This window comes from Procambarus clarkii, chromosome 4 (genome assembly GCF_040958095.1).
Source record: "Procambarus clarkii isolate CNS0578487 chromosome 4, FALCON_Pclarkii_2.0, whole genome shotgun sequence".
NCBI lineage: Eukaryota > Metazoa > Arthropoda > Malacostraca > Decapoda > Cambaridae > Procambarus > Procambarus clarkii.
Genome location: NC_091153.1, coordinates 48,502,752 through 48,527,972, shown reverse-complemented (window position 1 = coordinate 48,527,972; position 25,221 = coordinate 48,502,752).

Sequence of the window (25,221 nt, the reverse complement as noted above, 5' to 3'; positions counted from 1 at the left end):
CTCCAACACTTAGCCTCGTTGTCACGTGCACACACCCACTCGAGCCGCTGTGACTCCCCACTCTCTCCTTAGGTGATATGATCTCCTCGATCCCCCTTTGACTTATTAATATTACCTTCTACCCTGTCCACAGCAGTGGTTCTTGGTTCTTTCTCTCTTTCTCTCTCCTTCTTTACTACCTCCTGGGAAGCCTCACTAGGACAAGGGCAAACACCAGCAAATTGTGACACATTTACTGGACAAAGCACATACACAATACATACACACATATAATAATAATGAATCCTATACTCTATAATATTACAATTAGGTTGCACTCCAACACCATCAGAACTCTATTATCAGCTTATCAAGTGGTATCCTATCTCCTGGTTCACCACCTGATACTATCAACCTCCTCAAATTGACCAAGCCTACGTACACTGTTGCACCATCAGCAAGATAACATATATATATAGAAAATCAGCATTTGAATGCAATAACATATACCAGTATAAATGTTCATTGATACTTCAGTATAAAAAAACTCGACATAAGAATGCCAACAGTCACTCACCTCTCACTGCGTCTTGCACACTAATGACAACCAAACACTATCAACTCCCTATAAGTAATCCACCAGAACTTCCCCTTCCACCTCTGGAAGTTCACTACCCTAATATCCTTAGGTTCTGCCGGGCTTCACTACCAGGATCCTCTGCAGCTCCTCCAGGCTGCTATCATGAAGTTTCCTTGTGCAACTACGGTGCTTCACCCTTCTGTTAGGTTCTTCCACAGCTCTCTTGGCTGCTACACCACCTCTACTGAAGCACGTGACACTCCTCTTCACTGCTGCTTCTCCTCACAGCTCGAGGTCCTCTGCTCCACTACCTTGGAGTCTCATCAGCTACATCATCTGCTGGCTTCGAAGTTCTCAGCAACTTCTTCCCCAAAGACAAACCTGCAACCCATCGACGTTCCAATAAAATGTTCCCCTTTAACACATAAACAAAAATAACCACACAATATGCTTGCCTCAAACCTCTATCTGTTCTCTACATACAGTGAGAGTGGACTCCCCCGTTTTGGGCGGGTCCATACTCCACCTCGCCTGGCGGCGGTCCTCACTCGCTGGGAGGGTCTTCCTCCATCCGGAGCCAGGCTCCCTCAGTCGTCCGCCAGCGCTCAGAGGGGGCGGACGTCGCTCCGTGTTCCTCCCTCTCCACTCTCTTATTTCAGGCTTTCTGCCTTATTAAAACATGTCTAACCTATAAATAAACATTGCTACTGTCGCTGGGCACACGACCAACTACAAGTGATCACTATGAACTGGCGTATATCGTGCTTACCACAGATTAATTGGTCGAGGGCGCTTTCCCTCTGACGGCGTCTGGTCAGGGCGCTCCCACGGCCCACAATAATGCCTCCGGGCGGCTTAATATTCACTAATTATCGTCCACGACTTGAGACCACACGTCCCCAGCTCGATTCCACAGCTGGCACGTCTGCACACTTCTCTTCTCTTAGAGATATATCACTAGGGGTTCCCTTCTGACGGGAGCTCAACGGAGCGCGGCTTCCCCCTGCGATGTCTGGCACTCAAGTGAGGTCAAGGTCCTCCGGAAGCGAGCCTCAAGCCTCCAGCAAAATGTCCACATCTCCTAGCCAGTCATTTATCTATTTCCTTACTTACTGCCCATAATCTTAAATTGTTTTACATATCCAAGGAACTATTTTACATATGGATTATTACCTCAATTTTGCTAGACCTTCTAATCAGGTCAGGCTTGACGAATAACTCTCAAGGAGGGAGACTCGTTTCTCCTGTAGGCTGAGATCATAACACTCCCCTCCCCTTATTTTTGAGAGTTATTCCAGTGGCAAAGCTCGGGATAATACATCCGCCACCACACTGTCTCGTTCTTCACCCCATATACTTCCTTAGGAGTCTACAATTAGTTCGATGCTCCTTGCAACATCTGGCTCACAACTCGCCAGAAATATGATTTTCTCACAAACGATTTGACTTCTCTGACACCTCTTAGCTAGGCTGTCCTCCTTGGACGCCTGCACTCTATCGGTCCACTCTACTTATTGTCTCCACCCTCCGTTTCCTCGTCTTCTTCTCTTCTCGTCCAGAGTCAGACATCTACTGTCTGTACCTCCTCTGTCGTCTTCACACTTCCATCTACTGCCATTATACTTTCGTCTCCTGCCATCATACTTCACTCCCTCGTCTTCACCGACGCTCCTCCTTTTCGTCTCCCCATTTATCTGAGACCTCATCCTGTTTGACTTCCATCGAGTCCTCGGCTTTCTTCTATCCATCCATGCTTGCATCATCATCCTCTTCCCACACTTCTCACTTCTATACAACTCCCTTTCTTCTCCTTCAACTCTTCTTCGTTCCCTAAAAGTTTCTTCGAGCACTGTACTACCTCCAACAGCACTCGACCGTACATGTCGCTTTACCTCTCCCAAAGTGCTCGTAAGCATCTCTCCACACATACTGTCTCTACTCCTCTCATTTTCTCGGCTATTACTCTTCCTCACTATCTCTCCTCCACGTTTTCTGTGAAACATATCAACTCCTGACACCTCAAACAACTTAACTCCACTATCCCTATGCCTCTGTGCTCGTGGACAACGTGACGCTCTACTCCCGCCCTCAGTATGTCCACATCTTCCCTCATTCATACTCAGCACAGTTGCATTCACCTTCCGACTCTCAATTTCAGCAGTCTGGGCTCTACTCAGGTCCGCTCTCTTCACATGATTCTTCTTCGGCTGGGTCATCCTCACTTTCGACCGCACCGAGACTTCATTTTCCTGGGCTGGACCTTCATCAAACAGCCACGCTATGTCTACATCAATATCTTCCACTGGCTGAATCGACACTGTCTCACCTTCTCCAGTGTCTTCCTCGTCGGCCACCTCTGTCTTCATCACTACCGAGACAGGGTTTTCAATGGCTTGGCGGTCTCCTGACTCATCTCCTCGGATGTCAGTCAGGTTCACACCCTCAGGTGTCCCACCCGTGCAGTGGCCTTCTGGGCACTCCTCTGGCACAGTCTCCGCTACGACTCTCGGCAACACCTTTGTCCCGCACAAGTCATTCCCCAGGATCACTTGGACTCCTGGAACAGGTATGTCGGGGCATACTCCCAACATCACCACTGCCGACACATATTCCGACCTTAGCTGGACAGTACAAACGGGCATGTCACTCTCCGACAATAACCCATATACTTTCATCTTCCCACTGCCAGCTAACCGTCGATCATTCCCAATCAGGCTTCTCGCAATCAAGCTCTGATTAGCTCCGGTATCTCTTAAGATACCAACTTCTACCTCAGGTTGGCCTCCTACACTGATCCAACCTTTGCTCATGAACGGCCTATACCTCTCGTTCACTAAGTTCACTTTCTGTGGTTTGTCTCGGAACACATTAGTATATTTACCTCGGGGGTCACACATGGCCAGGGTCACAACTCTCTTGCCCTGCCGACAATCTCGCATCACGTGACCCAATCCGTTACAATTGTAACATCTCATCTGGGAAAAGTCTCTTCTATATGTACCAGAGTAGCTCTGACTCTGCCCACTCACATGAGAGTTCCTCGGGCCAGACGTACTACTCGTACTCTGTGGAGCTTTACTGGACTCTTGATTTCCCGGATAACGATTAGTTTCTCGTTTGGCTCCTCCATCCTCACTTTCAGATGAAGTGCGCGACCTACTCTTCTGAGTTTTTGGGTACTTACTTTTATCTGCCCATTTATCAAAATTTTTCTCACCCCAGACTCTTCTGGGTCTCTCATAATTTCTTCCTCCCCAGACTCCATTGGATCTGCCATTGCTGCGTCTCGCCTCGCTTCTCACTCTGTTCTCCCTCAAGCTATTGTACGCTTCAGTAATCATATCCGCCCTATCTGCGGCATCTTTCACCTCCATTATCCCTGCTTCTTGGATCTTGAACTTTGTTTCGGGATGCATCATCTCCAAGAACTTCTCCATGACCATCAGTTGCTTCAGGTCAGCATAAGATCCAACTCCAGCAGCCTCAATCCACTTCTGGAATCGTCTTTCCAGATCTCTTGCTGTCTCAGCAAAAGTACATGCTCCAACTTTGATCATTTCTCTGAAGCGCTTCCTATAAGCCTCTGAGGTTAACTGAAACGAGCGCAATATGCTGCTCTTTACTGTGGCATAATCCTGGCACTCTTCCAGTGACAATTGGGTGTATGCCTCCCTGGCTGCACCGGTCAATCTTAACTGGACCAGCTGGGCCCATTCCTCCTGTGGCCACTCCTTGATGCTGGCTACTTTTTCAAAGTGCTCGAAAAAGCTCTCTGCCTCTTCGGGAACAAACAAGGGAATGTCCTTCTCCCTAACCCTAACATCTGGTGGGTGTGATACCTGGGTGGTGCTCTCTGGCAACCCATGTTCAATCCTTTGCTCAGCCAAGGTTCTATTCGCTTCTATCTGCATTTGTTTTGTTCTCTCTTTTTCTTTTTCGACCTGGGCTTTTTCTTTTTCGACCTGGGCTTTTTCTTTTTCTTGTTCCAACTCCAGTTCTCTTACTCTGGTTTTCTCTTTTTCTACTTCCAACCTGGTTTTCTCTTTTCCTACTTCCAACCTGGTTTTCTCTTTTTCTACTTCCAGCCTGGTTTTCTCTTTTTCCTTCTCGGCTTCATTTTTCATCTGGAGTTCTAATTTCATCTTTTCCAGCTGGAACTGTCTCTCCTTGTCCTCACGCTGCATCTGGAGCTCTAACTGGAATCTCTCCAAGCTCCTATTCCGGCTACTCCTGCTACTGCGGCTACTCTTGCTGCTCCTACTCGATCCCTGGGATCTTACGTCATCCTGCCCATCATCCTCCTTTCTACTTTCAGCTCCTTCCTGGGCTCCTTGTTCTGCCGCTTCACTTCTGGCTCTCAACTGCCTCAGGATCTCATCCTTCATCCCAGCTACTTTAGATGCTTTCAACCTGATGCCACATTTTTCTGCTATTTGTTTCAATTGATCCCTCGTGCAACCTTCTAAGTCCTCAGGCTTGCCTGACTCCACAAACGCTTGCACCTTATCCATCTTGTCCTGTGAGTCTTCCCAAGAGAGAATATACACCTGCGGTCACACAGTTTATCTCAGCAAGGGTGTACAAATCCACTCTTGGAAAGGGTGTGGGTGTGTCAGTTCACTCTCCCGGACACAGGCCCCCAATTTATTATAGACTCGTGGGTTGGTTGTTGTCGTCGATCCTTCTCTACGGACAACCCAACCCACAACTCGGCAGAGTGCTTTTACTTCACTAGGAGATCACACTAGGCGTTTCTGGCTCTTGGAGAGGGGCTCGACGTCACACGTTTAGGGGATGCGGCTCCAACACTTAGCCTCGTTGTCACGTGCACACACCCACTCGAGCCGCTGTGACTCCCCACTCTCTCCTTAGGTGATATGATCTCCTCGATCCCCCTTTGACTTATTAATATTACCTTCTACCCTGTCCACAGCAGTGGTTCTTGGTTCTTTCTCTCTTTCTCTCTCCTTCTTTACTACCTCCTGGGAAGCCTCACTAGGACAAGGGCAAACACCAGCAAATTGTGACACATTTACTGGACAAAGCACATACACAATACATACACACATATAATAATAATGAATCCTATACTCTATAATATTACAATTAGGTTGCACTCCAACACCATCAGAACTCTATTATCAGCTTATCAAGTGGTATCCTATCTCCTGGTTCACCACCTGATACTATCAACCTCCTCAAATTGACCAAGCCTACGTACACTGTTGCACCATCAGCAAGATAACATATATATATAGAAAATCAGCATTTGAATGCAATAACATATACCAGTATAAATGTTCATTGATACTTCAGTATAAAAAAACTCGACATAAGAATGCCAACAGTCACTCACCTCTCACTGCGTCTTGCACACTAATGACAACCAAACACTATCAACTCCCTATAAGTAATCCACCAGAACTTCCCCTTCCACCTCTGGAAGTTCACTACCCTAATATCCTTAGGTTCTGCCGGGCTTCACTACCAGGATCCTCTGCAGCTCCTCCAGGCTGCTATCATGAAGTTTCCTTGTGCAACTACGGTGCTTCACCCTTCTGTTAGGTTCTTCCACAGCTCTCTTGGCTGCTACACCACCTCTACTGAAGCACGTGACACTCCTCTTCACTGCTGCTTCTCCTCACAGCTCGAGGTCCTCTGCTCCACTACCTTGGAGTCTCATCAGCTACATCATCTGCTGGCTTCGAAGTTCTCAGCAACTTCTTCCCCAAAGACAAACCTGCAACCCATCGACGTTCCAATAAAATGTTCCCCTTTAACACATAAACAAAAATAACCACACAATATGCTTGCCTCAAACCTCTATCTGTTCTCTACATACAGTGAGAGTGGACTCCCCCGTTTTGGGCGGGTCCATACTCCACCTCGCCTGGCGGCGGTCCTCACTCGCTGGGAGGGTCTTCCTCCATCCGGAGCCAGGCTCCCTCAGTCGTCCGCCAGCGCTCAGAGGGGGCGGACGTCGCTCCGTGTTCCTCCCTCTCCACTCTCTTATTTCAGGCTTTCTGCCTTATTAAAACATGTCTAACCTATAAATAAACATTGCTACTGTCGCTGGGCACACGACCAACTACAAGTGATCACTATGAACTGGCGTATATCGTGCTTACCACAGATTAATTGGTCGAGGGCGCTTTCCCTCTGACGGCGTCTGGTCAGGGCGCTCCCACGGCCCACAATAATGCCTCCGGGCGGCTTAATATTCACTAATTATCGTCCACGACTTGAGACCACACGTCCCCAGCTCGATTCCACAGCTGGCACGTCTGCACACTTCTCTTCTCTTAGAGATATATCACTAGGGGTTCCCTTCTGACGGGAGCTCAACGGAGCGCGGCTTCCCCCTGCGATGTCTGGCACTCAAGTGAGGTCAAGGTCCTCCGGAAGCGAGCCTCAAGCCTCCAGCAAAATGTCCACATCTCCTAGCCAGTCATTTATCTATTTCCTTACTTACTGCCCATAATCTTAAATTGTTTTACATATCCAAGGAACTATTTTACATATGGATTATTACCTCAATTTTGCTAGACCTTCTAATCAGGTCAGGCTTGACGAATAACTCTCAAGGAGGGAGACTCGTTTCTCCTGTAGGCTGAGATCATAACACTCCCCTCCCCTTATTTTTGAGAGTTATTCCAGTGGCAAAGCTCGGGATAATACATCCGCCACCACACTGTCTCGTTCTTCACCCCATATACTTCCTTAGGAGTCTACAATTAGTTCGATGCTCCTTGCAACATCTGGCTCACAACTCGCCAGAAATATGATTTTCTCACAAACGATTTGACTTCTCTGACACCTCTTAGCTAGGCTGTCCTCCTTGGACGCCTGCACTCTATCGGTCCACTCTACTTATTGTCTCCACCCTCCGTTTCCTCGTCTTCTTCTCTTCTCGTCCAGAGTCAGACATCTACTGTCTGTACCTCCTCTGTCGTCTTCACACTTCCATCTACTGCCATTATACTTTCGTCTCCTGCCATCATACTTCACTCCCTCGTCTTCACCGACGCTCCTCCTTTTCGTCTCCCCATTTATCTGAGACCTCATCCTGTTTGACTTCCATCGAGTCCTCGGCTTTCTTCTATCCATCCATGCTTGCATCATCATCCTCTTCCCACACTTCTCACTTCTATACAACTCCCTTTCTTCTCCTTCAACTCTTCTTCGTTCCCTAAAAGTTTCTTCGAGCACTGTACTACCTCCAACAGCACTCGACCGTACATGTCGCTTTACCTCTCCCAAAGTGCTCGTAAGCATCTCTCCACACATACTGTCTCTACTCCTCTCATTTTCTCGGCTATTACTCTTCCTCACTATCTCTCCTCCACGTTTTCTGTGAAACATATCAACTCCTGACACCTCAAACAACTTAACTCCACTATCCCTATGCCTCTGTGCTCGTGGACAACGTGACGCTCTACTCCCGCCCTCAGTATGTCCACATCTTCCCTCATTCATACTCAGCACAGTTGCATTCACCTTCCGACTCTCAATTTCAGCAGTCTGGGCTCTACTCAGGTCCGCTCTCTTCACATGATTCTTCTTCGGCTGGGTCATCCTCACTTTCGACCGCACCGAGACTTCATTTTCCTGGGCTGGACCTTCATCAAACAGCCACGCTATGTCTACATCAATATCTTCCACTGGCTGAATCGACACTGTCTCACCTTCTCCAGTGTCTTCCTCGTCGGCCACCTCTGTCTTCATCACTACCGAGACAGGGTTTTCAATGGCTTGGCGGTCTCCTGACTCATCTCCTCGGATGTCAGTCAGGTTCACACCCTCAGGTGTCCCACCCGTGCAGTGGCCTTCTGGGCACTCCTCTGGCACAGTCTCCGCTACGACTCTCGGCAACACCTTTGTCCCGCACAAGTCATTCCCCAGGATCACTTGGACTCCTGGAACAGGTATGTCGGGGCATACTCCCAACATCACCACTGCCGACACATATTCCGACCTTAGCTGGACAGTACAAACGGGCATGTCACTCTCCGACAATAACCCATATACTTTCATCTTCCCACTGCCAGCTAACCGTCGATCATTCCCAATCAGGCTTCTCGCAATCAAGCTCTGATTAGCTCCGGTATCTCTTAAGATACCAACTTCTACCTCAGGTTGGCCTCCTACACTGATCCAACCTTTGCTCATGAACGGCCTATACCTCTCGTTCACTAAGTTCACTTTCTGTGGTTTGTCTCGGAACACATTAGTATATTTACCTCGGGGGTCACACATGGCCAGGGTCACAACTCTCTTGCCCTGCCGACAATCTCGCATCACGTGACCCAATCCGTTACAATTGTAACATCTCATCTGGGAAAAGTCTCTTCTATATGTACCAGAGTAGCTCTGACTCTGCCCACTCACATGAGAGTTCCTCGGGCCAGACGTACTACTCGTACTCTGTGGAGCTTTACTGGACTCTTGATTTCCCGGATAACGATTAGTTTCTCGTTTGGCTCCTCCATCCTCACTTTCAGATGAAGTGCGCGACCTACTCTTCTGAGTTTTTGGGTACTTACTTTTATCTGCCCATTTATCAAAATTTTTCTCACCCCAGACTCTTCTGGGTCTCTCATAATTTCTTCCTCCCCAGACTCCATTGGATCTGCCATTGCTGCGTCTCGCCTCGCTTCTCACTCTGTTCTCCCTCAAGCTATTGTACGCTTCAGTAATCATATCCGCCCTATCTGCGGCATCTTTCACCTCCATTATCCCTGCTTCTTGGATCTTGAACTTTGTTTCGGGATGCATCATCTCCAAGAACTTCTCCATGACCATCAGTTGCTTCAGGTCAGCATAAGATCCAACTCCAGCAGCCTCAATCCACTTCTGGAATCGTCTTTCCAGATCTCTTGCTGTCTCAGCAAAAGTACATGCTCCAACTTTGATCATTTCTCTGAAGCGCTTCCTATAAGCCTCTGAGGTTAACTGAAACGAGCGCAATATGCTGCTCTTTACTGTGGCATAATCCTGGCACTCTTCCAGTGACAATTGGGTGTATGCCTCCCTGGCTGCACCGGTCAATCTTAACTGGACCAGCTGGGCCCATTCCTCCTGTGGCCACTCCTTGATGCTGGCTACTTTTTCAAAGTGCTCGAAAAAGCTCTCTGCCTCTTCGGGAACAAACAAGGGAATGTCCTTCTCCCTAACCCTAACATCTGGTGGGTGTGATACCTGGGTGGTGCTCTCTGGCAACCCATGTTCAATCCTTTGCTCAGCCAAGGTTCTATTCGCTTCTATCTGCATTTGTTTTGTTCTCTCTTTTTCTTTTTCGACCTGGGCTTTTTCTTTTTCGACCTGGGCTTTTTCTTTTTCTTGTTCCAACTCCAGTTCTCTTACTCTGGTTTTCTCTTTTTCTACTTCCAACCTGGTTTTCTCTTTTTCTACTTCCAACCTGGTTTTCTCTTTTTCTACTTCCAGCCTGGTTTTCTCTTTTTCCTTCTCGGCTTCATTTTTCATCTGGAGTTCTAATTTCATCTTTTCCAGCTGGAACTGTCTCTCCTTGTCCTCACGCTGCATCTGGAGCTCTAACTGGAATCTCTCCAAGCTCCTATTCCGGCTACTCCTGCTACTGCGGCTACTCTTGCTGCTCCTACTCGATCCCTGGGATCTTACGTCATCCTGCCCATCATCCTCCTTTCTACTTTCAGCTCCTTCCTGGGCTCCTTGTTCTGCCGCTTCACTTCTGGCTCTCAACTGCCTCAGGATCTCATCCTTCATCCCAGCTACTTTAGATGCTTTCAACCTGATGCCACATTTTTCTGCTATTTGTTTCAATTGATCCCTCGTGCAACCTTCTAAGTCCTCAGGCTTGCCTGACTCCACAAACGCTTGCACCTTATCCATCTTGTCCTGTGAGTCTTCCCAAGAGAGAATATACACCTGCGGTCACACAGTTTATCTCAGCAAGGGTGTACAAATCCACTCTTGGAAAGGGTGTGGGTGTGTCAGTTCACTCTCCCGGACACAGGCCCCCAATTTATTATAGACTCGTGGGTTGGTTGTTGTCGTCGATCCTTCTCTACGGACAACCCAACCCACAACTCGGCAGAGTGCTTTTACTTCACTAGGAGATCACACTAGGCGTTTCTGGCTCTTGGAGAGGGGCTCGACGTCACACGTTTAGGGGATGCGGCTCCAACACTTAGCCTCGTTGTCACGTGCACACACCCACTCGAGCCGCTGTGACTCCCCACTCTCTCCTTAGGTGATATGATCTCCTCGATCCCCCTTTGACTTATTAATATTACCTTCTACCCTGTCCACAGCAGTGGTTCTTGGTTCTTTCTCTCTTTCTCTCTCCTTCTTTACTACCTCCTGGGAAGCCTCACTAGGACAAGGGCAAACACCAGCAAATTGTGACACATTTACTGGACAAAGCACATACACAATACATACACACATATAATAATAATGAATCCTATACTCTATAATATTACAATTAGGTTGCACTCCAACACCATCAGAACTCTATTATCAGCTTATCAAGTGGTATCCTATCTCCTGGTTCACCACCTGATACTATCAACCTCCTCAAATTGACCAAGCCTACGTACACTGTTGCACCATCAGCAAGATAACATATATATATAGAAAATCAGCATTTGAATGCAATAACATATACCAGTATAAATGTTCATTGATACTTCAGTATAAAAAAACTCGACATAAGAATGCCAACAGTCACTCACCTCTCACTGCGTCTTGCACACTAATGACAACCAAACACTATCAACTCCCTATAAGTAATCCACCAGAACTTCCCCTTCCACCTCTGGAAGTTCACTACCCTAATATCCTTAGGTTCTGCCGGGCTTCACTACCAGGATCCTCTGCAGCTCCTCCAGGCTGCTATCATGAAGTTTCCTTGTGCAACTACGGTGCTTCACCCTTCTGTTAGGTTCTTCCACAGCTCTCTTGGCTGCTACACCACCTCTACTGAAGCACGTGACACTCCTCTTCACTGCTGCTTCTCCTCACAGCTCGAGGTCCTCTGCTCCACTACCTTGGAGTCTCATCAGCTACATCATCTGCTGGCTTCGAAGTTCTCAGCAACTTCTTCCCCAAAGACAAACCTGCAACCCATCGACGTTCCAATAAAATGTTCCCCTTTAACACATAAACAAAAATAACCACACAATATGCTTGCCTCAAACCTCTATCTGTTCTCTACATACAGTGAGAGTGGACTCCCCCGTTTTGGGCGGGTCCATACTCCACCTCGCCTGGCGGCGGTCCTCACTCGCTGGGAGGGTCTTCCTCCATCCGGAGCCAGGCTCCCTCAGTCGTCCGCCAGCGCTCAGAGGGGGCGGACGTCGCTCCGTGTTCCTCCCTCTCCACTCTCTTATTTCAGGCTTTCTGCCTTATTAAAACATGTCTAACCTATAAATAAACATTGCTACTGTCGCTGGGCACACGACCAACTACAAGTGATCACTATGAACTGGCGTATATCGTGCTTACCACAGATTAATTGGTCGAGGGCGCTTTCCCTCTGACGGCGTCTGGTCAGGGCGCTCCCACGGCCCACAATAATGCCTCCGGGAGGCTTAATATTCACTAATTATCGTCCACGACTTGAGACCACACGTCCCCAGCTCGATTCCACAGCTGGCACGTCTGCACACTTCTCTTCTCTTAGAGATATATCACTAGGGGTTCCCTTCTGACGGGAGCTCAACGGAGCGCGGCTTCCCCCTGCGATGTCTGGCACTCAAGTGAGGTCAAGGTCCTCCGGAAGCGAGCCTCAAGCCTCCAGCAAAATGTCCACATCTCCTAGCCAGTCATTTATCTATTTCCTTACTTACTGCCCATAATCTTAAATTGTTTTACATATCCAAGGAACTATTTTACATATGGATTATTACCTCAATTTTGCTAGACCTTCTAATCAGGTCAGGCTTGACGAATAACTCTCAAGGAGGGAGACTCGTTTCTCCTGTAGGCTGAGATCATAACAGTGTCAGCTCACCTGCTAGAGTGTGAGTGTCAGTGCACCTGCTAGAGTGTGAGTGTCAGTGCACCTGCTAGAGTGTGAGTGTCAGCACACCTGCTAGAGTGCGAGTGTCAGCACACCTGCTAGAGTGTGAGTGTCAGCACACCTGCTAGAGTGTGAGTGTCACTGCACCTGCTAGAGTGTGAGTGTCAGCGCAACTGCTAGAGTGTGAGTGTCAGCACACCTGCTAGAGTGTGAGTGTCATCACACCTGCTAGAGTGTGAGTGTCAGCACTCCTGCTAGAGTGTGAGTGTCACTGCACCTGCTAGAGTGTGAGTGTCACTGCACCTGCTAGAGTGTGAGTGTCAGCACACCTGCTAGAGTGAGAGTGTCAGCACACCTGCTAGAGTGAGAGTGTCAGCACACCTGCTAGAGTGTGAGTGTCAGCACACCTGCTAGAGTGTGAGTGTCATCACACCTGCTAGAGTGTGAGTGTCACTGCATCTGCTAGAGTGTGAGTGTCAGCACACCTGCTAGAGTTTGAGTGTCAGCACACCTGCTAGAGTTTGAGTGTCAGCACACCTGCTAGAGTGAGAGTGTCAGCACACCTGCTAGAGTGAGAGTGTCAGCACACCTGCTAGAGTGTGAGTGTCAGCACACCTGCTAGAGTGTGAGTGTCATCACACCTGCTAGAGTGAGAGTGTCAGCACACCTGCTAGAGTGTGAGTGTCAGCGCACCTGCTAGAGTGTGAGTGTCATCACACCTGCTAGAGTGAGAGTGTCAGCACACCTGCTAGAGTGAGAGTGTCAGCGCACCTGCTAGAGTGTGAGTGTCAGTGCACCTGCTAGAGTGTGAGTGTCAGTGCACCTGCTAGAGTGTGAGTGTCAGCGCACCTGCTAGAGTGTGAGTGTCAGCACACCTGCTAGAGTTTGAGTGTCAGCACACCTGCTAGAGTGAGAGTGTCAGCACACCTGCTAGAGTGAGAGTGTCAGCACACCTGCTAGAGTGTGAGTGTCAGCACACCTGCTAGAGTGTGAGTGTCATCACACCTGCTAGAGTGAGAGTGTCAGCACACCTGCTAGAGTGTGAGTGTCAGCGCACCTGCTAGAGTGAGAGTGTCAGCACACCTGCTAGAGTGAGAGTGTCAGCGCACCTGCTGGAGTGTGAGTGTCAGTGCACCTTCTAGAGTGTGAGTGTCAGCGCACCTGCTAGAGTGTGAGTGTCAGTGCACCTGATAGAGTGTGAGTGTCAGTGCACCTGCTAGAGTGTGAGTGTCAGCACACCTGCTAGAGTGCGAGTGCCAGCACACCTGCTAGAGTGTGAGTGTCAGCTCACCTGCTAGAGTGTGAGTGTCACTGCACCTGCTAGAGTGTGAGTGTCAGCGCAACTGCTAGAGTGTGAGTGTCAGCACACCTGCTAGAGTGTGAGTGTCATCACACCTGCTAGAGTGTGAGTGTCAGCACTCCTGCTAGAGTGTGAGTGTCACTGCACCTGCTAGAGTGTGAGTGTCACTGCACCTGCTAGAGTGTGAGTGTCAGCACACCTGCTAGAGTGAGAGTGTCAGCACACCTGCTAGAGCGAGAGTGTCAGCACACCTGCTAGAGTGTGAGTGTCAGCACACCTGCTAGAGTGTGAGTGTCAGCTCACCTGCTAGAGTGTGAGTGTCACTGCACCTGCTAGAGTGTGAGTGTCAGCACACCTGCTAGAGTGCGAGTGCCAGCACACCTGCTAGAGTGTGAGTGTCAGCTCACCTGCTAGAGTGTGAGTGTCACTGCACCTGCTAGAGTGTGAGTGTCAGCGCAACTGCTAGAGTGTGAGTGTCAGCACACCTGCTAGAGTGTGAGTGTCATCACACCTGCTAGAGTGTGAGTGTCAGCACTCCTGCTAGAGTGTGAGTGTCACTGCACCTGCTAGAGTGTGAGTGTCACTGCACCTGCTAGAGTGTGAGTGTCAGCACACCTGCTAGAGTGAGAGTGTCAGCACACCTGCTAGAGCGAGAGTGTCAGCACACCTGCTAGAGTGTGAGTGTCAGCACACCTGCTAGAGTGTGAGTGTCATCACACCTGCTAGAGTGTGAGTGTCACTGCATCTGCTAGAGTGTGAGTGTCAGCACACCTGCTAGAGTGTGAGTGTCAGCACACCTGCTAGAGTGTGAGTGTCATCACACCTGCTAGAGTGTGAGTGTCATCACACCTGCTAGAGTGTGAGTGTCAGCACACTTGCTAGAGTGTGAGTGTCACTGCACCTGCTAGAGTGTGAGTGTCACTGCACCTGCTAGAGTGTGAGTGTCATCACACCTGCTAGAGTGTGAGTGTCAGCACACCTGCTAGAGTGTGAGTGTCATCACACCTGCTAGAGTGTGAGTGTCAGCACACCTGCTAGAGTGTGAGTGTCATCACACCTGCTAGAGTGAGAGTGTCAGCACACCTGCTAGAGTGTGAGTGTCAGCACACCTGCTAGAGTGTGAGTGTCACTGCACCTGCTAGAGTGTGAGTGTCAGCGCAACTGCTAGAGTGTGAGTGTCAGCACACCTGCTAGAGTGTGAGTGTCATCACACCTGCTAGAGTGTGAGTGTCAGCACTCCTGCTAGAGTGTGAGTGTCACTGCACCTGCTAGAGTGTGAGTGTCACTGCACCTGCTAGAGTGTGAGTGTCAGCACACCTGCTAGAGTGAGAGTGTCAGCACACCTGCTAGAGTGAGAGTGTCAGCACACCTGCTAGAGTGTGAGTGTCAGCACACCTGCTAGAGTGTGAGTGTCATCACACCTGCTAGAGTGTGAGTGTCACTGCATCTGCTAGAGTGTGAGTGTCAGCACACCTGCTAGAGTTTGAGTGTCAGCACACCTGCTAGAGTTTGAGTGTCAGCACACCTGCTAGAGTGAGAGTGTCAGCACACCTGCTAGAGTGAGAGTGTCAGCACACCTGCTAGAGTGTGAGTGTCAGCACACCTGCTAGAGTGTGAGTGTCATCACACCTGCTAGAGTGAGAGTGTCAGCACACCTGCTAGAGTGTGAGTGTCAGCGCACCTGCTAGAGTGTGAGTGTCATCACACCTGCTAGAGTGAGAGTGTCAGCACACCTGCTAGAGTGAGAGTGTCAGCGCACCTGCTAGAGTGTGAGTGTCAGTGCACCTGCTAGAGTGTGAGTGTCAGTGCACCTGCTAGAGTGTGAGTGTCAGCGCACCTGCTAGAGTGTGAGTGTCAGCACACCTGCTAGAGTTTGAGTGTCAGCACACCTGCTAGAGTGAGAGTGTCAGCACACCTGCTAGAGTGAGAGTCTCAGCACACCTGCTAGAGTGTGAGTGTCAGCACACCTGCTAGAGTGTGAGTGTCATCACACCTGCTAGAGTGAGAGTGTCAGCACACCTGCTAGAGTGTGAGTGTCAGCGCACCTGCTAGAGTGAGAGTGTCAGCACACCTGCTAGAGTGAGAGTGTCAGCGCACCTGCTGGAGTGTGAGTGTCAGTGCACCTTCTAGAGTGTGAGTGTCAGCGCACCTGCTAGAGTGTGAGTGTCAGTGCACCTGCTAGAGTGTGAGTGTCAGTGCACCTGCTAGAGTGTGAGTGTCAGCACACCTGCTAGAGTGCGAGTGCCAGCACACCTGCTAGAGTGTGAGTGTCAGCTCACCTGCTAGAGTGTGAGTGTCACTGCACCTGCTAGAGTGTGAGTGTCAGCGCAACTGCTAGAGTGTGAGTGTCAGCACACCTGCTAGAGTGTGAGTGTCATCACACCTGCTAGAGTGTGAGTGTCAGCACTCCTGCTAGAGTGTGAGTGTCACTGCACCTGCTAGAGTGTGAGTGTCACTGCACCTGCTAGAGTGTGAGTGTCAGCACACCTGCTAGAGTGAGAGTGTCAGCACACCTGCTAGAGCGAGAGTGTCAGCACACCTGCTAGAGTGTGAGTGTCAGCACACCTGCTAGAGTGTGAGTGTCATCACACCTGCTAGAGTGTGAGTGTCACTGCATCTGCTAGAGTGTGAGTGTCAGCACACCTGCTAGAGTGTGAGTGTCAGCACACCTGCTAGAGTGTGAGTGTCATCACACCTGCTAGAGTGTGAGTGTCATCACACCTGCTAGAGTGTGAGTGTCAGCACACCTGCTAGAGTGTGAGTGTCACTGCACCTGCTAGAGTGTGAGTGTCACTGCACCTGCTAGAGTGTGAGTGTCATCACACCTGCTAGAGTGTGAGTGTCAGCACACCTGCTAGAGTGTGAGTGTCATCACACCTGCTAGAGTGTGAGTGTCAGCACACCTGCTAGAGTGTGAGTGTCATCACACCTGCTAGAGTGAGAGTGTCAGTGCACACCTGCTAGAGTGTGAGTGTCAGCACACCTGCTAGAGTGCGAGTGTCAGCACACCTGCTAGAGTGTGAGTGTCAGCTCACCTGCTAGAGTGTGAGTGTCACTGCACCTGCTAGAGTGTGAGTGTCAGCGCACCTGCTAGAGTGTGAGTGTCAGCACACCTGCTAGAGTGTGAGTGTCATCACACCTGCTAGAGTGTGAGTGTCAGCACTCCTGCTAGAGTGTGAGTGTCACTGCACCTGCTAGAGTGTGAGTGTCACTGCACCTGCTAGAGTGTGAGTGTCAGCACACCTGCTAGAGTGAGAGTGTCAGCACACCTGCTAGAGTGAGAGTGTCAGCACACCTGCTAGAGTGTGAGTGTCAGCACACCTGCTAGAGTGTGAGTGTCATCACACCTGCTAGAGTGTGAGTGTCACTGCATCTGCTAGAGTGTGAGTGTCAGCACACCTGCTAGAGTGTGAGTGTCAGCACACCTGCTAGAGTGTGAGTGTCATCACACCTGCTAGAGTGTGAGTGTCATCACACCTGCTAGAGTGTGAGTGTCAGCACACCTGCTAGAGTGTGAGTGTCACTGCACCTGCTAGAGTGTGAGTGTCACTGCACCTGCTAGAGTGTGAGTGTCATCACACCTGCTAGAGTGTGAGTGTCAGCACACCTGCTAGAGTGTGAGTGTCATGCACACTGCTAGAGTGTGAGTGTCAGCACACCTGCTAGAGTGTGAGTGTCATCACACCTGCTAGAGTGAGAGTGTCAGCACACCTGCTAGAGTGTGAGTGTCAGCACACCTGCTAGAGTGTGAGTGTCATCACACCTGCTAGAGTGAGAGTGTCAGCACACCTGCTAGAGTGTGAGTGTCAGCGCACCTGCTAGAGTGTGAGTGTCATCACACCTGCTAGAGTGAGAGTGTCAGCACACCTGCTAGAGTGAGAGTGTCAGCGCACCTGCTAGAGTGTGAGTGTCAGTGCACCTGCTAGAGTGTGAGTGTCAGTGCACCTGCTAGAGTGTGAGTGTCAGCGCACCTGCTAGAGTGTGAGTGTCAGCACACCTGCTAGAGTTTGAGTGTCAGCACACCTGCTAGAGTGAGAGTGTCAGCACACCAGCTAGAGTGAGAGTGTCAGCACACCTGCTAGAGTGTGAGTGTCAGCACACCTGCTAGAGTGTGAGTGTCATCACACCTGCTAGAGTGAGAGTGTCAGCACACCTGCTAGAGTGTGAGTGTCAGCGCAACTGCTAGAGTGAGAGTAACAGCACACCTGCTAGAGTGAGAGTGTCAGCGCACCTGCTAGAGTGTGAGTGTCAGTGCACCTGCTAGAGTGTGAGTGTCAGCGCACCTGCTACAGTGAGAGTGTCAGCACACCTGCTAAGTGAGAGTGTCAGCGCTCCTGCTAGAGTGTGAGTGTCAGTGCACCTGCTAGAGTGTGAGTGTCAGCGCACCTGCTAGAGTGTGAGTGTCAGTGCACCTGCTAGAGTGTGAGTGTCAGTGCACCTGCTAGAGTGTGAGTGTCAGCACACCTGCTAGAGTGAGAGTGTCAGCACACCTGCTAGAGTGAGAGTGTCAGCGCACCTGCTAGAGTGTGAGTGTCAGTGCACCTGCTAGAGTGTGAGTGTCAGTGCACCTGCTAGAGTGTGAGTGTCGGCGCACCTGCTAGAGTGTGAGTGTCAGCACACCTGCTAGAGTTTGAGTGTCAGCACACCTGCTAGAGTGAGAGTGTCAGCACACCAGCTAGAGTGAGAGTGTCAGCACACCTGCTAGAGTGTGAGTGTCAGCACACCTGCTAGAGTGTGAGTGTCATCACACCTGCTAGAGTGAGAGTGTCAGCACACCTGCTAGAGTGTGAGTGTCAGCGCAACTGCTAGAGTGAGAGTATCAGCACACCTGCTAGAGTGAGAGTGTCAGCGCACCTGCTAGAGTGTGAGTGTCAGTGCACCTGCTAGAGTGTGAGTGTCAGCGCACCTGCTAGAGTGAGAGTGTCAGCACACCTGCTAGAGTGAGAGTGTCAGCGCACCTGCTAGAGTGTGAGTGTCAGTGCACCTGCAAGAGTGTGAGTATCAGCGCACCTGCTAGAGTGTGAGTGTCAGTGCACCTGCTAGAGTGTGAGTGTCAGTGCACCTGCTAGAGTGTGAGTGTCAGCACACCTGCTAGAGTGAGAGTGTCAGCCACACCTGCTAGAGTGTTGAGTGTCAGCACACCTGCTAGAGTGTGAGTGTCACTGCACCTGCTAGAGTGTGAGTGTCAGCGCACCTGCTAGAGTGTGAGTGTCAGCACACCTGCTAGAGTGTGAGTGTCATCACACCTGCTAGAGTGTGAGTGTCAGCACTCCTGCTAGAGTGTGAGTGTCACTGCATCCTGCTAGAGTGTGAGTGTCACTGCACCTGCTAGAGTGTGAGTGTCAGCACACCTGCTAGAGTGAGAGTGTCAGCACACCTGCTAGAGTGAGAGTGTCAGCACACCTGCTAGAGTGGTGAGTGTCAGCACACCTGCTAGAGTGTGAGTGTCATCACACCTGCTAGAGTGTGAGTGTCACTGCATCCTGCTAGAGTGTGAGTGTCAGCACACCTGCTAGAGTGTGAGTGTCAGCACACCTGCTAGAGTGTGAGTGTCATCACACCTGCTAGAGTGTGAGTGTCATCACACCTGCTAGAGTGTGAGTGTCAGCACACCTGCTAGAGTGTGAGTGTCACTGCACCTGCTAGAGTGTGAGTGTCACTGCACCTGCTAGAGTGTGAGTGTCATCACACCTGCTAGAGTGTGAGTGTCAGCACACCTGCTAGAGTGTGAGTGTCACTGCACACCTGCTAGAGTGTGAGTGTCAGCACACCTGCTAGAGTGTGAGTGTCAGCACACCTGCTAGAGTGATGAGTGTCAGCACACCTGCTAGAGTGTGAGTGTCAGCACACCTGCTAGAGTGTGAGTGTCATCACACCTGCTAGAGTGAGAGTGTCAGCACACCTGCTAGAGTGTGAGTGTCAGCGCACCTGCTAGAGTGTGAGTGTCATCACACCTGCTAGAGTGAGAGTGTCAGCACACCTGCTAGAGTGAGAGTGTCAGCGCACCTGCTAGAGTGTGAGTGTCAGTGCACCCTGCTAGAGTGTGAGTGTCAGTGCACCTGCTAGAGTGTGAGTGTCAGCGCACCTGCTAGAGTGTGAGTGTCAGCACACCTGCTAGAGTTTGAGTGTCAGCACACCTGCTAGAGTGAGAGTGTCAGCACACCAGCTAGAGTGAGAGTGTCAGCACACCTGCTAGAGTGTGAGTGTCAGCACACCTGCTAGAGTGTGAGTGTCATCACACCTGCTAGAGTGAGAGTGTCAGCACACCTGCTAGAGTGTGAGTGTCAGCGCAACTGCTAGAGTGAGAGTAACAGCACACCTGCTAGAGTGAGAGTGTCAGCGCACCTGCTAGAGTGTGAGTGTCAGTGCACCTGCTAGAGTGTGAGTGTCAGCGCACCTGCTACAGTGAGAGTGTCAGCACACCTGCTAGAAGTGAGAGTGTCAGCGCTCCTGCTAGAGTGTGAGTGTCAGTGCACCTGCTAGAGTGTGAGTGTCAGCGCACCTGCTAGAGTGTGAGTGTCAGTGCACCTGCTAGAGTGTGAGTGTCAGTGCACCTGCTAGAGTGTGAGTGTCAGCACACCTGCTAGAGTGAGAGTGTCAGCACACCTGCTAGAGTGAGAGTGTCAGCGCACCTGCTAGAGTGTGATTGTCAGTGCACCTGCTAGAGTGTGAGTGTCAGTGCACCTGCTAGAGTGTGAGTGTCGGCGCACCTGCTAGAGTGTGAGTGTCAGCACACCTGCTAGAGTTTGAGTGTCAGCACACCTGCTAGAGTGAGAGTGTCAGCACACCAGCTAGAGTGAGAGTGTCAGCACTCCTGCTAGAGTGTGAGTGTCAGCACACCTGCTAGAGTGTGAGTGTCATCACACCTGCTAGAGTGAGAGTGTCAGCACACCTGCTAGAGTGTGAGTGTCAGCGCAACTGCTAGAGTGAGAGTATCAGCACACCTGCTAGAGTGAGAGTGTCAGCGCACCTGCTAGAGTGTGAGTGTCAGTGCACCTGCTAGAGTGTGAGTGTCAGCGCACCTGCTAGAGTGAGAGTGTCAGCACACCTGCTAGAGTGAGAGTGTCAGCGCACCTGCTAGAGTGTGAGTGTCAGTGCACCTGCAAGAGTGTGAGTATCAGCGCACCTGCTAGAGTGTGAGTGTCAGTGCACCTGCTAGAGTGTGAGTGTCAGTGCACCTGCTAGAGTGTGAGTGTCAGCACACCTGCTAGAGTGAGAGTGTCAGCACACCTGCTAGAGTGTGAGTGTCAGCACACCTGCTAGAGTGTGAGTGTCACTGCACCTGCTAGAGTGTGAGTGTCAGCGCACCTGCTAGAGTGTGAGTGTCAGCACACCTGCTAGAGTGTGAGTGTCATCACACCTGCTAGAGTGTGAGTGTCAGCACTCCTGCTAGAGTGTGAGTGTCACTGCACCTGCTAGAGTGTGAGTGTCACTGCACCTGCTAGAGTGTGAGTGTCATCACACCTGCTAGAGTGAGAGTGTCAGCACACCTGCTAGAGTGTGAGTGTCAGCGCAACTACTAGAGTGAGAGTAACAGCACACCTGCTAGAGTGAGAGTGTCAGCGCACCTGCTAGAGTGTGAGTGTCAGTGCACCTGCTAGAGTGTGAGTGTCAGCGCACCTGCTACAGTGAGAGTGTCAGCACACCTGCTAGAGTGAGAGTGTCAGCGCTCCTGCTAGAGTGTGAGTGTCAGTGCACCTGCTAGAGTGTGAGTGTCAGCGCACCTGCTAGAGTGTGAGTGTCAGTGCACCTGCTAGAATGTGAGTGTCAGTGCACCTGCTAGAGTGTGAGTGTCAGCACACCTGCTAGAGTGAGAGTGTCAGCACACCTGCTAGAGTGAGAGTGTCAGCGCTCCTGCTAGAGTGTGAGTGTCAGTGCACCTGCTAGAGTGTGAGTGTCAGCGCACCTGCTAGAGTGTGAGTGTCAGTGCACCTGCTAGAGTGTGAGTGTCAGTGCACCTGCTAGAGTGTGAGTGTCAGCACACCTGCTAGAGTGAGAGTGTCAGCACACCTGCTAGAGTGAGAGTGTCCAGCGCACCTGCTAGAGTGTGAGTGTCAGTGCACCTGCTAGAGTGTGAGTGTCAGTGCACCTGCTAGAGTGTGAGTGTCGGCGCACCTGCTAGAGTGTGAGTGTCAGCACACCTGCTAGAGTTTGAGTGTCAGCACACCTGCTAGAGTGAGAGTGTCAGCACACCAGCTAGAGTGAGAGTGTCAGCACACCTGCTAGAGTGTGAGTGTCAGCACACCTGCTAGAGTGTGAGTGTCATCACACCTGCTAGAGTGAGAGTGTCAGCACACCTGCTAGAGTGTGAGTGTCAGCGCAACTGCTAGAGTGAGAGTATCAGCCACACCTGCTAGAGTGAGAGTGTCAGCGCACCTGCTAGAGTGTGAGTGTCAGTGCACCTGCTAGAGTGTGAGTGACAGCGCACCTGCTAGAGTGAGAGTGTCAGCACACCTGCTAGAGTGAGAGTGTCAGCGCACCTGCTAGAGTGTGAGTGTCAGTGCACCTGCAAGAGTGGAGTATCAGCGCACCTGCTAGAGTGTGAGTGTCAGTGCACCTGCTAGAGTGTGAGTGTCAGTGCACCTGCTAGAGTGTGAGTGTCAGCACACCTGCTAGAGTGAGAGTGTCAGCACACCTGCTAGAGTGTGAGTGTCAGCACACCTGCTAGAGTGTGAGTGTCACTGCACCTGCTAGAGTGTGAGTGTCAGCGCACCTGCTAGAGTGTGAGTGTCAGCACACCTGCTAGAGTGTGAGTGTCATCACACCTGCTAGAGTGTGAGTGTCAGCACTCCTGCTAGAGTGTGAGTGTCACTGCACCTGCTAGAGTGTGAGTGTCACTGCACCTGCTAGAGTGTGAGTGTCAGCACACCTGCTAGAGTGAGAGTGTCAGCACACCTGCTAGAGTGAGAGTGTCAGCACACCTGCTAGAGTGTGAGTGTCATCACACCTGCTAGAGTGTGAGTGTCAGCACACCTGCTAGAGTGTGAGTGTCATCACACCTGCTAGAGTGTGAGTGTCAGCACACCTGCTAGAGTGTGAGTGTCATCACACCTGCTAGAGTGAGAGTGTCAGTGCACCTGCTAGAGTGTGAGTGTCAGCACACCTGACTAGAGTGCGAGTGCCAGCACACCTGCTAGAGTAGTGAGTGTCAGCTCACCTGCTAGAGTGTGAGTGTCACTGCACCTGCTAGAGTGTGAGTGTCAGCGCAACTGCTAGAGTGTGATGTGTCAGCACACCTGCTAGAGTGTGAGTGTCATCACACCTGCTAGAGTGTGAGTGTCAGCACTCCTGCTAGAGTGTGAGTGTCACTGCACCTGCTAGAGTGTGAGTTGTCACGCACCTGCTAGAGTGTGAGTGTCAGCACACCTGCTAGAGTGAGAGTGTCAGCACACCTGCTAGAGCGAGAGTGTCAGCACACCTGCTAGAGTGTGAGTGTCAGCACACCTGCTAGAGTGTGAGTGTCATCACACCTGCTAGAGTGTGAGTGTCACTGCATCTGCTAGAGTGTGAGTGTCAGCACACCTTGCTAGAGTGTGAGGTGTCAGCAACCTGCTAGAGTGTGAGTGTCATCACACCTGCTAGAGTGTGAGTGTCATCACACCTGCTAGAGTGTGAGTGTCAGCACACCTGCTAGAGTGTGAGTGTCACTGCACCTGCTAGAGTGTGAGTGTCACTGCACCTGCTAGAGTGTGAGTGTCATCACACCTGCTAGAGTGTGAGTGTCAGCACACCTGCTAGAGTGTGAGTGTCATCACACCTGCTAGAGTGTGAGTGTCAGCACACCTGCTAGAGTGTGAGTGTCATCACACCTGCTAGAGTGAGAGTGTCAGCACACCTGCTAGAGTGTGAGTGTCAGCACACCTGCTAGAGTGTGAGTGTCATCACACCTGCTAGAGTGAGAGTGTCAGCACACCTGCTAGAGTGTGAGTGTCAGCGCACCTGCTAGAGTGGAGTGTCATCACACCTGCTAGAGTGATGAGTGTCAGCACACCTGCTAGAGTGAGAGTGTCAGCGCACCTGCTAGAGTGTGAGTGTCAGTGCACCTGCTAGAGTGTGAGTGTCAGTGCACCTGCTAGAGTGTGAGTGTCAGCGCACCTGCTAGAGTGTGAGTGTCAGCACACCTGCTAGAGTGTGAGTGTCAGCACACCTGCTAGAGTTGAGAGTGTCAGCACACCAGCTAGAGTGAGAGTGTCAGCACACCTGCCTAGAGTGTGAGTGTCAAGCACACCTGCTAGAGTGTGAGTGTCATCACACCTGCTAGAGTGAGAGTGTCAGCACACCTGCTAGAGTGTGAGTGTCAGCGCAACTGCTAGAGTGAGAGTAACAGCACACCTGCTAGAGTGAGAGTGTCAGCGCACCTGCAAGAGTGTGAGTGTCAGTGCACCTGCTAGAGTGTGAGTGTCAGCGCACCTGCTACAGTGAGAGTGTCAGCACACCTGCTAAAGTGAGAGTGTCAGCGCTCCTGCTAGAGTGTGAGTGTCAGTGCACCTGCTAGAGTGTGAGTGTCAGCGCACCTGCTAGAGTTGTGAGTGTCAGTGCACCTGCTAGAGTGTGAGTGTCAGTGCACCTGCTAGAGTGTGAGTGTCAGCACACCTGCTAGAGTGAGAGTGTCAGCACACCTGCTAGAGTGAGAGTGTCAGCGCACCTGCTAGAGTGTGAGTGTCAGTGCACCTGCTAGAGTGTGAGTGTCAGTGCACCTGCTAGAGTGTGAGTGTCGGCGCACCTGCTAGAGTGTGAGTGTCAGCACACCTGCTAGAGTTTGAGTGTCAGCACACCTGCTAGAGTGAGAGTGTCAGCACACCAGCTAGAGTGAGAGTGTCCAGCACACCTGCTAGAGTGTGAGTGTCAGCACACCTGCTAGAGTGTGAGTGTCATCACACCTGCTAGAGTGAGAGTGTCAGCACACCTGCTAGAGTGTGAGTGTCAGCGCAACTGCTAGAGTGAGAGTATCAGCACACCTGCTAGAGTGAGAGTGTCAGCGCACCTGCTAGAGTGTGAGTGTCAGTGCACCTGCTAGAGTGTGAGTGTCAGCGCACCTGCTAGAGTGAGAGTGTCAGCACACCTGCTAGAGTGAGAGTGTCAGCGCACCTGCTAGAGTGTGAGTGTCAGTGCACCTGCAAGAGTGTGAGTATCAGCGCACCTGCTAGAGTGTGAGTGTCAGTGCACCTGCTAGAGTGTGAGTGTCAGTGCACCTGCTAGAGTGTGAGTGTCAGCACACCTGCTAGAGTGAGAGTGTCAGCACACTGCTAGAGTGTGAGTGTCAGCACACCTGCTAGAGTGTGAGTGTCACTGCACCTGCTAGAGTGTGAGTGTCAGCGCACCTGCTAGAGTGTGAGTGTCAGCACACCTGCTAGAGTG